The sequence below is a fragment of the Eschrichtius robustus genome, chromosome 9 (genome assembly GCF_028021215.1).
Source record: "Eschrichtius robustus isolate mEscRob2 chromosome 9, mEscRob2.pri, whole genome shotgun sequence".
NCBI lineage: Eukaryota > Metazoa > Chordata > Mammalia > Artiodactyla > Eschrichtiidae > Eschrichtius > Eschrichtius robustus.
The window spans coordinates 52,514,950-52,529,531 of NC_090832.1; the positions used below are offsets into that span (position 1 = coordinate 52,514,950).

Below are 14,582 nucleotides of genomic sequence, written 5' to 3' on the forward strand. Positions count from 1 at the left end.
GGGCTTCAGTAGTTGTGGCACACGGGCTCAGTAGTTGTGGCACACAGGCTTAGTTGCTCTGCGGCGTGTGGGATGGTCCCAGACCAGGGCTCGAACCCGTGTCCTCTAAATTGGCAGGCAGATTCTTAACCACTGCGCTACCAGGGAAGTCCCAGTGCCTAACTTTTTAATGAACATTTGTTTTCTGACAAGCGAAACCAACTCAGTTTGGACTCTGGACAGGTCAATTCACCCTTCTAGGCTTCAGTTTTTTTCACATGTAGAACAAGAAGATTAGACTAGATCTTCATTGATTAGAACTAGGTATCAATGTACTTTCCATCTTAGAAACTTTCTGATGTTTAATTCAGGTACCAAGGCAAAACCAGATTGACCCCTGTCGTTCACAGGAGCACTCCCGACCTACAGTGAGATGATGTACTAACGGGACCAGAGTCCACTGGGGAGGTTTGCTTCTGCTGCATGGTGCTTCCTGAGCCTTCGACCAGAACCCTTGGAGCTGAAAAAGATCAGGACTTGGAGAGCACTTGGGAAGGGACACCCCAGTCTACAGGCCTAAAAGCCCACTCCACACGCACTGTGTGTTGTCAACAATGGACACGGTGGGGAAGCAGACCCTCAAAAAGGCCAGGTGGGCTCTTGTTTGCAGAGATGCAGTTTGGGAAGGGCCAGCATCACCCTGATATTTCAACATCTTCTAAAACTTACTAGCTTTATTTAAAAAAAAATTTCCCTGGGGGAAAGAAATGAACACCTTCTGTAACAAGGAAAATAACAACAATAGTCATAATAATGAGAAAAGCAAAATAAGCACATGTAAGTGCATTTTTCTTTCTTAGAGATTTATTTTTGTTTGATGAATCGGACACTGGTCAGGGAGAGAGGAGAATGCTGGGGGCCCCGCAGGGAAAGGGGCACCCAGAGGTGGGGCTTCTGCATCCTGCGTGGACAAGTTTGGTGTTAGGGTCGGTTGGTTGCTTTAATCGGTTGCTGGAAGTTTTCCTTTTGTTCACTTTTATAAATCTCTCCCCAGACTTGCGAGCTTCCCCTCCCTCCCGCCCCCTTCCCTTGCTCCCCAATTTCAGTTTTAAAAAGCGAGCTCACTCGCCAGGTGTGTCCCCAAGCTCTCACAGCTCTAATAAATAAGGAGCACCTGTAAAACAGTAGCTTGACTTGTTAAGTGACTCTGTACAAAGGAGGATATAGAAATACAGTATGTACACCGCATCCACGGCCCCGTGGTGCTTCAAGGCCAGCGTGACTCTGTCTTGGCCTCGCCTGCCCACCACACCCCACCGCCCCGCTGCTGCTGGCTCAGCGGCCTGTGGGCGGGGGCACCTGGACCCCTCCAGAGGGAACAATTGCTTTATTGGAGTTAGTAAACAGATACACTGAATCACAAGGTGATTTGATTTTTTTTTTTTTTTTTAGTTTTCTTCCTTTTTTTGTTTTTTTTTCTTATTTTTTCTTTCTTTTTTTTTTTTTTTTTCTGTACTCATCAGAATGGGATACTCCACGACTGTCTCACCAACTCAGTGCCAGTACACATGCTCTAGAGGACTTCTGGACTCGCAGCTACAACTGTACAAGTGCACACAAGAAAATCTACCCTGTTATCCTCCAACCACTGATTGAGGATCGAATTGCACATTTCTCTTAACCATGACAGGAGAAAGCAAACAGTGAAACAGAATCATGGGTGAGCTTTCTCACTTTCCCTCCTGTTTTCATTGGTTTGTCCATACCATTCTAATTATCATGAAAGGGCTCTGCGTATAGAGAGATTGCTTCACTGACTTCCTGGATCACCGAAAGCCATCAGGGTTGAAATTTCATCCAAGTCTTTCGTGACGCCCAGCAAATATTCCCCCTCGGATTATTTTACACCTTGAGGGCATTTTGGTCTTCAGTTCAACACTCTTGCTCTGTTCCCAAATGGGGCGCTATTTAAGGGAATTTAAGGAGAAAGCTGAGAAGAATAAACATTTACCGAGTTCTCTTGGCATTCAGTCTCTGAAAAACCACAGTATAAACTATTCATGCTGCTTCTTACATCTGTCAGATCGAAAATTAAAAGCCATAAAAGTGTAACACTGAAAATATGGCATTAAAAAGGATAAAGGTGGCCTTTGTAAAAATAACAAGAAAAGTATATTAGCCAATAAAATATTCTAACTCTTCATTTAAAAGTGCATCCTGGGCAGGACAGAGATGAATCTGAAGCAATGGGACTCCAGTATGATCCCTCTCCGCCGTCAAAACGTGAACAGTATAGGTCCAAAACCGTACAATGCAAATCACAATTCTTCGTGTAGCAGCAAAACCACAGCAGTTTTTAAAAAGATTAAAAAAAGATTTTTGTTTTCAAATCTGTATCATCTTCCAGCCTCACCCTCTGAGCCTTGAAGATGGGGCAGGGAGAATACCTACGTTGGTCCTTGTGGCTTGTTGGTGTTTTGTCGTTTTTGTTTTGTTTTTTTTCTTTTAAACCAGGGGCAAAATCCCTAAGTTCCTCTGGGGAGAAGCAGAGATGGTGGCAGCAGGAAGGCTGGGCCCGCTTGGTGGGTCCAAGACGTGCTGGCTTCTCTGGGCTAGAGGCCACCGAGGGAGGGCTGCTTCCTCTGAGACGCTTAATGACAGGAAGCGGCTTTATTTGCTTGAGTTTTAGCCAGAGGGGGTGGTGAGCTGACCAGCTGGTGTCACTGGATGGCGAGACATGGTTTGCTCTGCGCCCTCTCTCCATGCAAGGTACCCTGTGAGCGAGCGTTCCTAGAAAAAGAGGAAAAGGGGTTTGTTAGAATCCACTAGACCAAACTACCCCCCACCCCCCAGGCTGGGGAGAAGCCGGGCATGAGTCAGAGCAGCACACTCTCCAGCTGTCAGGTCAGACTTACAACAAGGCCCCAGAACTGGGGCGGCGCAGCCTGATTTCCACACGACTTTCATTCACGGTTCTGCGCAGGATCAGCCCTGCCAGCTTTGTGTGAGGAAATGAAACTCGAGTCGCTTTTTGGAATACCGTAATGAGCACGGAGCACCACGCCCTCACCCAAAGACTGCACAGCATCCTTTGCAACCCAGCAACGTTCACTCTCCACGTTACTGCACGCTTAACTGGCAGGAGGTCTTTGCAGTTGCCCAAGGGCATCCCAAAGCCAGGCAAGGTCATCGGGGGACTCTGGTGTTGCAGACCTCAAGCCTGTACCCCGTGTAACAGCCCTAGTGTCTGCTGCAAAGGAGGAAGGCCATGAGATGGACTTTTTAGCACATGAAAAATTCCTGGGACACAGAGACCACTCTTCAGAGGTTTCCTACAGGGGCGACTGAGCTGGGAGAAGTGCCCCTCTCTGTGGGTCTTGCCTGACAAAGGTGAGCCACTCACATCCCTTCATATCCAGACCAAGCATAGGACTGGGATCCCAGGGCAGAAGGTCTGAACAGGACTGTTCACCAGGAAAGTCGGTTTCTGCGGAATGTCCACCCCAACTTTCTCCACAGACGTTGGGCTCTGCCTCTCTTATCCTTACTGGCTTATTTCATTTGCTACCAGTCTCTTGGCTTGAAACCTCCTAAGGACACTCCGTCACCCCCAGGAAGCAGCCATTCAGAAGTCATCCAACTAAACTGTGAAGTCCCTGAGGTCTGGGGCTGTGTCTGTTTCGCCCACATCCCTACACCCGGGGACAAATGTATTCAGCTCAACACACATTTGTCAAATGAATGAGAGTCAAACAGCTCTTGTCCCCCATGTCCCAAAACGGTACTTTTTTTTCCTGCCAATAAATGGGGATGTCAGATATGTGAATGGGAAAATTTGGCTAACGTGAGGTGGTGGGAGAGGACTTGTAAACATCCTTACAACTGTTGAGATTATTCCTAGACCAGTGAACAAATAATTTCAGGTGATAGAATGTAGAACTTGAAGGGACCCCAGAGATAATATACACAGTTTCTGCATTTTATAGATGAAGAAATGGAGGCCACAAAGAGAACTGGAGTGTTCAGAGTGTCTGTAGCATGAATTTAGCACAAGTGTGAGGAGGTCAAAATGCCCATTGGGAGGACTAAGTCCAAGCTTGTGCTTTGAACCCTGCTATCCAAATACTGGTGTTAATGGCAACCATAATAATGATCAGCCAAAAACAAGGTTTGAAAATCTGAATGTGCATGACAGGAAATGCCTGAGTTCCCCAAATCACATTAAATCACCAGATCTGTGTGCATTTAATACGTATATTAAATAACCAAAGTGAAAATGCAAAACACCACAAATATGCAATGGGAGTGGAATTATAAGGTCATGGAAACCTTTTCATTTGGCATGGTCAGATTTGGAAATGTGGATATTTATCTCTGAATAAAGAGCTCACTTTAATTTCTTTCTTTTCTTCCCCTTTTCTTTCTCTCTTTCTCTCCTTCCTTCCTCTTTCTCTCTTTCTTTTTTCCTTTCCTCCTTCCTTCCTTCCTCCCTCCCTTCCTTTCTTTCCTTCTTCCTTTCTAAGACATAATGGTGAGAAGAGGTACAAAAACAAAAACACCAAGAGCCACCAACAAATGAGAAGTCACAAAGGATTGGGAAGAGGCCTTGGAAATGGACCCAAATGGACCCTAAGACATACTGTAGCTTCTTCTGGGCAGGATTTACTTTTGTTTAGGAAGCACAGCCTGGAACGTGCTTTGGAGGGAGGGAAACCATCCCTACCTCTGGGCTTGGGACTAAGAGTGACCAAATCTTGTAGTCAGAGAGGACCTCTGAATCCCTTCTTTAAAAAAGGAAAAGGAAAAAAAAAGGTGTTTAATGGTTTCTTCCAGTGACTGAGAAACACCTCCATTTTGAATTACTCACTCAAGAATGCTGCAACTGCTTTTTCAAGGGTGTAAATTTTTTCTTTAATGTAATCATGACCCCCCCAAAGAGGACTATGTCTCAAATAAGTTTCCTTATACTGAAATCACCTTTGGAAAAGGCCAAACATGGACAGCATTAGCCTACTTAGAGAAAATCTCAAGGCTTTCAGAAGGGACTAGGAAAACGGGATTATAATGAGAGCCATTCTGGAACCTTAACTACAGCGTTTGCCATCCCAAACATGCTAATAATCATTATTATTCTCTGGTATCTATTATTGTCTGGTAAATAATATGTGTTTTCCCCCAAAGTTCTACAGGGTGCAGCTGCACCTCACTCTATTTTTTGCAACCCTGCTTCTGCTGTTCGGAAAGCCTCCTCACACCAAGCTTATTTCAAGAGAACGGCAAAGGGAGGATTTGTGCTGTTTCCTTCCCTCTCAACACACACTTGCCGTGTCTGGGACACCCACCCAGGCCAGATGGTGGCAGTGCAAGTCCCTCGGCGGTAACATTTGAGGAGGGGGTAAACTGAAGGCCCCCTCCTCTGTCCTCCTGGCTCTGGCTGGTTCAGGGCAGCCCCCATGTTGGCGACACAGGAATCAATGAAAATGAAGAACCAAGCTTGGGCATCACTTAGCTGAGAGTTATTCGTTTGCAAGGTGTGAAACTCAAGAGTGGGGAGGAAGTGACCTTGGAGTTTTAGAAAGTGATCATGGCAGGAGGTTCCAGAGCCCAAGTCCGTTCCAACTCAGCCCCTGCTAAGCAGAGGCGTCTTATAGAACAGTCGGTCCTCTCTGTCTAATTTCTTGATCTGAGTAAAGGGGAAATTTCTACAATATGTGAGACAGAGATGCAGGTTACAGCATGAGCCCTACGTAGCCGTGTGACCTTGGATCTATTCCTTAACCTCCCCAAGCCTGGATTCTTCCTCTGTGAAATGAAGGCATGGGTGAGATTTTCTATTACATCTTCCATCTCTCATATTCTCGGATTGTAGGATCTTTGGACCAAAGCCATCATCAAGTATGGTGGTACGCAGTTATGCATGTATAAGAAAGACTATTCATTTCTCTCTCCTGAAGTCCCAAGTTTCAGAAAGAGTCTCCTTCTTTCTATTAATCACATACACACACTCTCACCTCTGGCAGAGATTTTTGGAGTGTCCCTTAATGCAGGGGGTTCTGGGGAAGTGGTTCTACTTGTGCCTCACATTTGGGTTTTCCTCTGAATTGGGGTTTGTCTGAAGGCAGGACAACCCAGGGCCCTGCCATACGGAACATCTCACACACACACACACACACACACACACACACACACACACGCACACACACACACATACACACACACACAGCCCGTCCCATGGACCACGTTGCACCGTGTATGAAGACCAGCTCCACAGTGCATGGTCTCCAGCAGGCATGTACGGTCAGCGTCTGCAGAACTCCAGGCCCAGCTGCCCCTTTTGGCCAGAAGAATCAAGTCTCTCCCTCATGGACTCAGCTGCACACCAAGTGCCCTGAACAAGCCTCTGACCACCGGCAATTTCCTTTTCCATCAGGAAAGCATTGCTAAGAATGTGACTGAGTTACTTCTCCTTTACCGCATAAGCATTGTCAGAGTGTCATAGAGAACAAAAATAGGCCTGAGTACTAATAACTTCTTTCAGTGCTGATACTGTCAACATACCATCATCCTCACCTTTTCTCCTTTGACCTTTACAGCCTAAGATGTATGCAGGTTGCATTTAAAAGGAAATTTTATAATTTCCAGGCAACCACTCCCAAAAGTAAATGTGTATCCAAAGAAAATGTCTGTCTTGTTCTACATCCCACTATAGTCCCTCCATGGCACAAGATTCCACCTCCACCAGGCAGCCTGCCTCCATTAATCTAATCTGTTTTCCAAACTTTTATTCTTCTTTGCTTCCTCAAATACCTTTGTCACTAGCATAATCAAAATCCAGTAGGTCTGTCCTGTCTTACCTGTCTAGAAGGCAAGCTCTCCAGGTCCATCATATTTATTCCCCAGAGTCCAAAATCCTGTGGCATCAACCCTACAATGTGCAAGAGATGCCCACTGCCAGGCCGGCTTGCCTTTGTCCAGTTACCCCAGCCCTGCCCGTGATGCCACTCGGGCACATCGGCCCATCATTTACCACGGTTAAATACAGCTATTACGTGCTGGCTTCGGCCACGCTGTTTATCTGGGACAATAATAAGTCCCTGAGGACTGGACTGCTCTCAGGTAGCCACAGCTATTCTGGGACGCTCACAAGGGTAGAACCCCGTGGTCAATGAACAGAGCCGCCTGCACCAGCTGATAAGCCTGGGTGTGATGCCAGACAGTGGTCTCCGCATCAAGCCCATCCCGGAAAGGGCTATGGCTTAGTGAGGTTTTGCCAAAAAATGGTTCCCTCTCTCCTCCATCGACCATCGCCTCATGAAGAGTTCTGAAATGGCTTTTACCAAGTTGGAAACCGTTTTCATTTACGAAGTGGATGGTATCTCTTTTCTTATAGCTTGCTCATTGATGAAAGTAATTTAAAAACATCGCTTCTCTTTTCTAGCATGATTGCTATGGGAAATAACCCATGGTGAGGAGAGGGGAGTAGGGCCAAGGGTGAGCTCCAGCACCACTGAGCTGCCCACGCCCTGGCTCTGATAAGCTAAGGCTCATATTATTTAAAAGAAAGAAAATTAAACCAAACATGAGGCCTTTTCTTTTTTATAATTTTCTCCTTCAGCAACATCTCTTATTTTACTCTTTAATCAGTAAAAACCCCAACCATACAAGACCCCCTACTGAGATAACTCCATCTTTAATTTTTTGTTTTACAAATTTAAATTTTGGTTTTCTTTGCTTAGCTGGTTCTAGGAGTTAAATGGGCAGAGAGACCTGTTTATTCATATGAGTGGCCAATGCTATCTTGCTGACCTCTACAAGATCCTGGGGGACAAAGAACCCTGAGCCACAGAACCCCCTCTTGTGCACTTGCAAAAGCCTTTATCTTCACCCTGGACAATGGATCCTCTTTAGCTACCTCAAATCTTTTTTTAAAACCTGGGAGTTTAAGCTAAACAAATTACCCTGTCTCTGGTCCTTTTCTAAAAGCAGGCAGGGATTCATGACTAACTGCACACATTTTTACAAATGCACTGGAGCAAGTGGCTACATGCATTCGTGAAAGAGAAAAATAAAATGAAGAATTACATGATAGAGCTAATGTTTTACAAGAAATTTTGAATAAGAGCCTCGAGCCCTATGCCGCCTGGCTTTCAGGACCAAGCACTTCCTATTATGGTTTGGGAAAGTTGCAGTGTTTTCAAAGAAAGAAGTTACATTTACTGAGCACTTAATGTCAAATACTGCGCTAGGTACTTTTATATATTTATTTCACTTAAAAACAAATATATTTTATATACTTATTTCATTGAAACAACAATGCTATGAAGTATTTATTACTGTCTCCATTTCACAGATGAGGAAACTTTCCCAAGAAGGTTAAGGAACTTACTTGCTCAAGTTCACCAGCTAGAAAGGGGCCAAGCTGGATTGAAGTCCAGGTCCTACAACCTCAAAGTCCATGCTCGCCTCGGAGTGCTATTCCCTAGCCCAGGTTTCACCTCTCCCCTTCCTCACCCTGACAAGCAGGGGTCACAATGTCGAAGTTGACAGGGGCCTTAGAGACAAAACTCCGAGAAATTATTTGCTAAGAAATAATAATTGCATTTTCATTCAAGTCCTATCCAATACACAAACTAGCTGATGCTAGTTCATGTGCCTTCCAAAAATTCTGCCTTGGACACAAAAGTAGATGTTTATTGTACTAAGATTGAGTCTGTTATTTATTTATATAATCTGAACACAGGCAGTCTAAGTTAAAAAAAAAAAAAAAAGGAAAGAAAGAAAAGAAAAGAAAAAAAAGAACCTAGAGAAAAGAGCAGCTTTATATGGCAAGTAGCTATTGTCTATGGATCAACAGACTTTAAGATTTTAGGCTGGGTCTGGAAAAGAGGTCTGACACTTTATTTACTCTTTACAACCAGCCTTTTAGCAGAAAGAGAGAGGGAGAAAGAGAGAGAGAGAAGGGCTTCATTTCACGGAAACTTCATGTAAAAAATAAGAGCAAGCATACTGCTTCCCTGCTACCCCCCTCTAACAGCCAGGGAGATGGTAAGTGTGCTTAATAATTGCTTTTCTGCAACCCTTCCACCCTTCCACCCCAGATGTTCAGGTACAACCTATTTCCTCTCTGAAATCAGCTGCCCAGTGTGAGGCAGTGATGCCGTGGGTAGCAAAAGTATGACTCTGGTCCTTGGCACAGGGCGTGTAACTCAAGCAGCTCTGGTCGTATCCCGTGTCCCACTGAGGGGAAAGGCAGATGAGGACTCAGGTTCTAATCCTGGCTGCGCCACTCTGTGACCTTGAGCGTTTGCTCTGTTTGTCCCAGTCCCTACTTATAAAAGTGGAACCAGACATCTTAGGAGAATTTCTGGAATCATTTCCCTAACCTCCGAGGTTGACAGCATGGAAATGTTTCGTTACCTCCCATTACACATTGAGGGAAAACGTTCTGGGCTGCAAGGGCTACCATTACAATTCTTATAATGAGCACCTAGTATATATATGCCAGGTGGGCATTTTACTTCTGTTGTTTACACTGGAGCCTGATAACGCTATGGGTTATTATCTTCATTTTTTTGTATATAAGACATGCTCAGTGGTTTTGCAGGAAGATTCTGGAGCCAGGCTGCCAGTCAGATCCCAGCACTGCCATTTACTGGCCAGTGACTCTGGGTAGGATATTCAACCACTCTGTGCCTCAGTTTCTTCATCTATAAAATGGGTTTAATAATGGTACCCCAGAGGGTTGTTGTGGGCATGTAACATCTGGAACACTGCTTACATATAAAGAGTGCTCAACAAATATTAGCTGTTACAATTATTAAATGAGAAAATGTAGGCATAAAGAGGTTATAAAACTGGTCCAAACTCACAGCTGGTTTTCAGATCCAAGCAGACCTCACTCCAGCCCTGGACTCCTCTCCCAGGCATTGTAGCCTAATAAGACAGTAACTCCATTTCCTGGGCACCTCTACCCATGTTTTCTTATCTGCTCCTCCCAGCAATGTTATGACCTCGAGACTGAGGCTTGGGGAGGTAAAGTCGCTTCTTCCCTCACTTACTAATTGGCTCTGCTGGGATTTGAACCCAGGCTGGCCCAACACCAAAGCAGAAGTCTGTATCCACTAAACCACACCGTTGCCTTCCTTCACTACCAGGAGCCCACTGTCACCGCATGTGGAAGCTTCAGAAGGTGTACGACCTGGGAAGTTAAAAAAGATAAAAGGACATTTTCAAAAGTTGCCACACCCCTTTAAAAGTGCCTGCCAGCCCTGGGAGGATCTGATTCAGCTTCTGTGAAGATCTCTGAAGGTGTCTGAGGTTGAGCAAGACACGCAAGCCTTGTGGCTGCTCTTCATTCCAGGGACAGAGATTTGGGCATCACTAGGGCCACCGTCCAGGCTCCACGTCCATCCTCAGGGAAGTCCTCCGCTAGGAGAGCCGCTGCCTGCCTTGTGCACCCATTGGGCGACCGACGGCCTGCACCACGCCCTGCCTCACTGGCCTAAGGCTCAGAGCAGCGGGGCAGTCAGAAGGGTGGAGCCCCTATTTCCACAGCAATCTGGGGCCTGGCCAGCATCCCCCTTGACTGAACTTTGGAATGTTGTGAGGTTTCCTTCCACTGTGTGCTATGAAACCTCTTAGGTCTGCTCTGGGCACAAACAAAAGAGCTCATCCTCCCCTTGCATTGCCACGATGGCTTTACATACGTAAAACATAGATGTGGCAGCTCTCGCCGCTCGCACTGCAGCGATAACATCCCGCAATGTTTAGAATCCACCGCTGGTAATGAGCCTGTCATCAGAATTCAATGATCAGCTCAGCAATGCTAGTCTTTCTTTTGCTTCCTTTTCAGTGCACGAACAGCTGCTGAAGTAATTTTCCTCAAACACAGATTTCCTCCTGGCACTCCTCTGCTCGAGGTCGTGGTGACGTTGCCTAACGTACAGAGTACAAGTGCCACAACCTCCAGCTCCACTGCCCACCTGCTCTCCTGCAGCGGCCCCCTCCTCTCCGTCTGCAGCCAAGCCCTTCACTCCAGCTGTGCGAAGGGCAAGGTCATCCCTCACTTGACTTCCTCTTCTCCGCACCTGTGGCTCTTGACATCCTACTGCCTCTCTTATTCCTCCACTCCCGACTGCAAGTTCAAGGCCCTCCCCAGTTTTAGAACCTAACTCCAAACCCCCCTGCTGTACGGAACCCTATCCTGGTAACTCCATTAACTATGCCTCTCCTGACACTCTTCTTGTTCATTCACTCAATAAATACGCATGTGCCCATTCTGCCAGCCCCAAGCTAGGTCATCAGTTACAACAATGTGTGAACTGTCCCTGTTCACACCAAAGCCCTCACCAAAGCCCGCTGTCTACAGTGTCATATCTGTTTGCAGGTCCTGCATGATGCTTGCAATAGTGGCCTTGGTTATTTCTTGCCTCTCTCAGATTATTAGCTACTCAAAACAAGTCTAAGACTCCTGCCACTGCCTCTCCCACTTTTTTTTTCTTTTCCCTCCCTCCCTCCCTCCTTCCTTCCTTCCTTTCTTTCTTCCTTCCATCTCTTAATAACAGTGCCCCTGCATGGAGTCAGTATTCAATACAGTTAGTTGAAAACGGATATGTTTTACCCTCTAGGGAAATAAATGAAGACTATCTTTGAACCATAAATGAGTGAAAGGGGACTGCCTCCCTCTGTTCGGATATGATTAAGAGTTTATTAACTTTCGTGGGTCGTAATATATTAATTAAGTATAAATTAACCATTCTAAATATAAGGTTTTTTTAAAAGTTACTATCCCTGTGCATCACACACACACACACACACACACACACACACACACACACACACACACACACACACAGCTGAGACACAGAACGAGTTGATCGGAGGATCAGACAGTGGGAGGTGCTATCAAAATCAGAACCCTGAATGAGTGACCGCTCAGCTTCATTTGCAAGGTCATAAGGTTTTTCCACAAAAAATTTTTCATAGTTTTTCAACTAGTATTTGGGATTCAAGTTGCTCAGACCTTGGTGGATATGAAAATAGACCTTCAGTCCCATGTTTACGATGTCATCGTATTAAATGAGAGGAATGGAGGGACCTGGATATATTTTTGGTTTGGCAAATTGTAAAACTATTTTTTTTTCAAACATTTGGGGTTTGGCTAAAACCAAAACTTATTTTGCCAAGCACTTTGGCCTTAATTTTTAAACCCATGTGTATTTTAAAAGAAATTCAATCTATATGTTTCTGACTCATTTACACTTAACTCATGAAAATGCTGTTTGGTAAGAGCTATTAGATGTCCAAGCAAGTTTATGAGCCTTTTTAAGCCTTCTTTTCCTCGTTCTTGCCAGAAAGTTGTATTTTGCCAGCCATAAAGAGTGTGAGCCCCAGAGGCCTGTGGTCAGTTTGAAATTTATAACCTCTGAAGCTTAAATGGATTCTGACTTGGAAAAAGGTTTTTTTCCCTCTCCTCTTTTTCATATTAAGCGCTCAAACAGGCTACTTATGATAAAGATGGGATCCTATGTCTCAGTTTCCAAGATGGCTGAGGGTGAATAGTGAAGAATTCAATCTAACCACCAATAAACTGCCTCTAAGACATTTTGGAGGAACAATGTGACACTTTAAGTTCCTCTGGACACAGATCCAACACTCTAATGGAAAGTTTTACTAATTACTCTTAGGATAAGAAAAAGAGGTAGGAATCAACATGATTCAAGTTGAACATTTTACCTTTGGGGGACTTGGTAATTCTTTAAAAAATCACAGACAACCAATCCTGTTTATGACTTTTTATACATTTAAAAAATAAGCTGAATCTACTAAAAACGACATTTGAGTTAAAACCAGAAAAGCAGGAAGGACATGCATGCATGCTGCAGTGACTTCACCCTGTATCTACTATATGCTCAGATGATGCTCAGATACCACTCAATTATAGTATTCTAGTGGGAGAAAGCTTTTGGATAAAGTACTTAAAAATGGCTTATAAATATTTAAAGTATAAGCATCTAACAAATCATAATGACAAAGTTTTACATTTAACCACATGTGCTCCAAATATCTTGAAATTACTCTAAATATGGGTTTAAAATATCAAAAGGGCTTGTTGATGGGATGCAGAACTTTGCAGAGAAACTTAAACCTGATCATTCTTGCTCTCACAACACCCAATAGGCACAATTTTTAAAGTGTGCGTGTGTAGATTTCCTTAGGAAAAGATCATGCTACAGTCTGAATTTCCAAAACAAGAGTTGAAGGATGAAATATAGGGTTTCCCCTTCTCTCACCAAATGCAACTTAGCCACTTTGCTTCTAGATAATTTGTTATTGTAGGTTGGCTCAAATTTAAGACAGTAACATCTTAGAAACAGTTGGAGAACGAAGCCAGCTGCAAGGAGGATATCATTACAAATTGCGACACATGTTATATGGGAATACCATTCATTTTCAATACCAAAAACATGTCTGGGGAAATAAGCCATGCAAATGAGGGAGAGATATACTTTTAAATTGCATTTTTTGGACATTAGGTCAATGTTTCATATCAAACGAGTCCATAATGTATGTTTCTCCCTTCTGTTCTTCTGTCACATTCTTACTTCCCTTTTTACCCAAAACAAAACACAGCTTGCTATCAAAGAGAGACAACAAACCAGAGGTTCAAAGGGGGAACTGATGAGACAACCAGCATCGCAGCCAACTCTCTGGATGGAATGAGGCCGGGGAGTGCTGGACAGCTTTGATTGTCCCAGTCCTGACCCCACGCCCACGTGGAAAGGCAGTTCTGCTCTCGTGTTCCCTTCTCTCTATTCAGACTTGTGTGTTTGGTAAAATTGCACAAGCATGTTGTTGCCTATGGCCATAGCTCAGTCCTAGGAGCTCAGAGTTAAGGGATATCAGGAGCTACTTGAATGGTGTCCAATTTAAGAATGTTTAGTACACTCAGGAGCTTTTTAAAGCACAAAAGATGCTTTAAAAGTTTTGTTCTTATTGTTCTTTGCTTTTGCTCCAGTCATTTTCACTAGAATCTTTTAAATGACCCCCTTGAAATAATTTGTGTGTGTGCATTTCCCCTCCTTGCTGATGGCTGCACGTTCTCAATCCTGACCCCACCCTACTTTTTTCTCAAGCAGAATGCTGTGGAAATCCATAAATCTGGAGAAGAGCTCTCCGTGGTTAGTATTTCGAGCTGGCATCTGAGATGGCATTTACTCCTTTTCCTTGAGAATGGGACCCTGTTAAATGATGCCAGTGCTAAATTGTTTATCTTTTAAACTAATTTATTTGTTTCTCTGAAATGAATTCCTTTTATGTTTTTGAGGCATTTGTAAAAAAAAAAAAAAGTTTACACATGCAGAATGCATTGCCTTAACATGCATCCACGTATATTTAAACCAGCAACTGAAGAATACAAAATAACTCTGGGTGGGATAGGGTGAAGGAAAACAGAATGGCCACCCTCTGTCCCTTTGACACAATCTCTTCCACAAGAGAGTCTGGAAAAGGCAGAGTGTTGGTGGTGGATGGTGTTCCACTACAAGAGGTAAGTGTTCCAGGCTGCAGTGTGTTTTGGTCCTCAAACACCTCTGCCCCTCTGT

At 44.3% G+C, this 14,582-nt stretch overlaps 1 protein-coding gene across 4 annotated transcripts in view; it reads right to left on the reverse strand.

The window, feature by feature from the left end:
* Positions 1 to 1,466: 1,466 nt before the first annotated feature.
* Positions 1,467 to 14,582, reverse strand: part of SOBP (sine oculis binding protein homolog) — a 157,853-nt gene continuing 144,737 nt past the window's right edge. For 2 of the 4 annotated variants that reach the window (XM_068551350.1, XM_068551348.1), the window contains one exon: positions 1,467 to 2,769. The gene's annotated coding sequence lies outside the window, so the exon portion shown is untranslated. The remainder of the gene's footprint in view (positions 2,770 to 14,582) is intronic. The other 2 variants (XM_068551352.1, XM_068551351.1) reach the window with 1 other exon arrangement.